At 51.1% G+C, this 3,496-nt stretch overlaps 1 pseudogene; it reads right to left on the bottom strand.

Annotated features, from left to right (window-relative positions):
- Positions 1–1,732: 1,732 nt before the first annotated feature.
- LOC108289894 lies at positions 1,733–3,094 on the bottom strand (annotated as a pseudogene).
- Positions 3,095–3,496: the final 402 nt, after the last annotated feature.

Here is a 3,496-nt window from a genome sequence, read left to right as displayed (position 1 = left end):
AAACAGTTAACACCACTTTGCAAAAGACTCCCCTCAGCATGATACCCAACAGCAGCTTATAAAACACAAGCTATTCAGGTGAGACATCCATAACCTACACCCAAACTGTCCTCCATAGACAACAGTTCCAAAGTCAGCTGGCTTTTGTAAACCATGCTCCAGAAGGATAGAGAGGCTATTTCCAAACATCCCCTGGGGTCCTTTGAGGCCAAGAAGCAGCCTCAGAAAGAAACCATTATGGACAATAGATTTGGAAGTAGCAGCTGGTTTTCCAGAGCCACATATAGTACTTACCACCCCTTACTCACCCCAACTTCCAAACCCAGAGCCAGGAGGCACCTGCTGTCCTGGGCAGAGTTCTGGAGGGGCTGCTGGTCCTTCTTCCAAGACAGGCCTAGAGATGCCTGTGGTTACCCACATGACAACTGCTAGGTTGGGTGACTTTCTCAGACTGGAGGCTGCACCTGGATTCCACTTGGAGGTGCCAAATCCAGCTGAGGCAACAATGATGGATTCATCATGGTTGGCTGAGCATATCTCCTGGGGGCTCCTTTAAAACCCACCAGAAGCAAGTCCACCTTCTGGAGCACTGGATCCAGAACGGCTCTCCCCAAAACTTCAGAAAGGCTCAGATTCTGGGAAAGAGATCTGATTCACGGCAGGCTGGCCGGGGCCCAAAGGTGGCTGCAGAGCCAGCAAGCTCGTTGGAGTTGCACAAGAACATATTTGCATGGTTCCAGAACTTCATACTTGCTGGTCAAGGGTTGAAATGACCAGCAGGTGGGAAGAGGAAGCAGTACAGTTCTCCCTCTGAAGTGTCTTACACCTGCCTCGAGAGAATATGGGGCCTCAAGTGCCCCTCTGAAAACACGTGGGCAGGGATCAAGTTCTTGAGCCAGGAATCCAAGCTTTCCCCAGGCCCCAGGCTAGGACCCATTTCCCTGTCTTGGGGAAATACTTCTGACCTGTGGGAAAGGGTGCTGTAGAGCCCATTGCATAACAAAGGCATAATGAAACAAAAAAGTCCCTTGTGAGGAAAGAAAGTTCCCTCCCTCAGAGGAGAGGGCCCAGAGGGCTCTGACTCAAAGAATCTAGAGGCCAAGCTCTTTAAATGTTCCCAGGGTCACAGCATTTAGAGTGGGAGGAAAGGGGTCAGCTAACATTATTATATATATATTAAAGGTTTCCAACTCCTCAGCTACTATAAAGTATCTGACAGTCCATGTTAATCAAGTCTGTGAGCTTCTAGTCACCTAAGAACTCAAGTGTCTTCTGGAAAAAGGAGCCTCAGGGAGAGCATTCAGGCCCAGCTGTCCTTGCATCACCCCAGAGACACCAGTTGGGAGCATCCTTTCCTAGCCTAAAGCTCATGCAGAATGTGAGATTTCATGCAGGCTGGAGCCCCTGACAACATCCACCACCTGTTGCATAGCATCTGTCAGCCTTTTCTTTGCAGCTAGTGAGCTAGGCAGACCCCAAGGCTCCTCAGTCAGCTGCCTTCTTGGAAGCCAAAGGCGCCAGAGAACGTATAGCACTCCCATGAGTCAGGGAAGAGGGGGAGCTGAGTTTCAAGGTTTCCAAGAATGCAAGCCTTTATTGTGTGTGCACCGGCTGCAAAGCATTCTGGGATCGACTGTCTCGCCATAACCAAAATGTGCAAATTACTAAAGGGAAGAGGGAGTTTAAAAAATAAACTTGTGTCTTTGTAAGACAGAACAGTGAGGCTTTTTGGTCAATAGCCAGTGAGGTATGCAATTCGTTTCTGCAATTGCTGCTACTGGCATCGGAGCTGCCTTTTCTCTGTAGCCATCTACTTCTCAGCCCCCACAAGGGCTTGCAAGTATTCCAAGGCCTTGCTTAGGATCGCTACTTTAGGGGCCTTAGAGCAGCTGGCCAGGGTGAGCACCGGGTCCCTCAGGGCCAAGAACCGCGAATGCAGGTCATTCTGCCTCTTGCGGTCCAGGAAGTTGTGGTTCTTCCTCTTGGTCACATCCTCAGTATCAGAACTGACAGGTTTGAGGTGGCAGGACTGGGTAGCCTCACTTTCTGCAGGTGAGGGGCTCACAATCTCTTCATCCTCCTCATCTTCCTTTTCCCCTGGAGCGTCTCTCTCCAGAGCCTCCTCTTGGGGACCCCTCTCTGGAGCTGCTTCTTGGGAGCAGCTTTCTGGAGGAAAACGGGCAGCATAGTTGTGCCGTTGCTGATGGATGGAGTTGTGGAAGTGCTTCATGCAGGGATCCAGAGGGTCTGCTCGCACCGTGATGGTGACCAGCTTCAGAATACCCAGAAACTGCCTCTTCTCTACTGTCACAACATTGATTTCTTCATTCTCCGAGTCGCTTGGGCTCTCGGACCCGGAGCAGGCCTGGGTCTTGGGTTTGCCCAGGAGACTGGGGGCGGCGGGCGCCGGGTTGCAGGCTTCAAGGCTGGGAGTGCAGTCCGGGGTGGCGACGCCTTCAGCAGGTTCCCCGGGGCGCGCCAGCGGCGACCCGGTCACTCACCGCTCTCTCCAGCTGTTCTCGGGCCGAGAAACCACTCCACATGCAGTCACGGCGGTTGATGGAGACATAGTTCCTGCCCCAACCTTTCGAGTGGCCCCGGGATTCTGCTTAGTCTCCGGCGCACCCTCCGGGCCAGGTCTGGGGGGCCCAATCCCGGGGGCCGGGTCCCCTGCGCCGGGACCCAAGCCCCAGGGCGGCGACGTGGGGGGCGATGGCACCAGCTCGTATTTCTTCCAGATGTCCTCGCTGGGCGCTGTGGAGCGGTAGAAATCCTCCCTGCAGTCATACTCGTAGAGATAGTGCTGGTACCAGCAGTAGTCCATGCCCGCTCCCTCGCTCCCGCAGCCCGCCACCTGGAGCGGTCGGACCAGCTTCCTGCCGGCTCGGGCTAGTGTTTATGTTCCTAAGTGGCATAACTTCACCAGGATAATTTTTGCCTTCATTGCTTACTAGGAGGAACATTTCAATTGGAAACAAACAAACAAAACTTTGCATTAGAAAAGAAAGGAAACAAAATTTACAGGCCCAGTGAGCAGTTTTTTATTGGAATGAATTTTATTTGTACAATCTCCAAGGTTCTGAATCAAAAATAGTTTCAGTAGATATTTCCTTGAACAAAGCCACTAAATGATTTAGCAAACTTAAGCAAAAACTAAGTTCCTCCCCCTCCTTCTCCTCCAGTTGCTGCCTTATATCTAGCTCTTCCACTTCCCCTTTACCCTTCTTTTTCCTTCTGCACCTCCTCCCTCCTCTACCCTTTGCCCAGGCCCCCTACATTTTCCCAACAAATACCCTAAAATTCCAAAATCCCAATTACCACTAAAGATCTGTACTTTCAAGAGCCAAGTATGTAGACAACTGTCAGACATAAACCTTGGACCCAGGCTGAATTAACAGCTGCAACTACAGATTTTCCTAAAGCCAAATAAGACTAGCAAGTATTCATAGAGAAATTTAGAATTATTTCATATGCATATGACCCAGAGTTATGCAAC

This window comes from Cebus imitator, unplaced genomic scaffold (assembly GCF_001604975.1).
Source record: "Cebus imitator isolate Cc_AM_T3 unplaced genomic scaffold, Cebus_imitator-1.0 Scaffold417, whole genome shotgun sequence".
Taxonomy (NCBI): Eukaryota; Metazoa; Chordata; class Mammalia; order Primates; family Cebidae; genus Cebus; species Cebus imitator.
The sequence above is the reverse complement of the archived record's forward strand: the minus strand, read 5'-3'. Positions and strand labels throughout refer to the sequence as shown.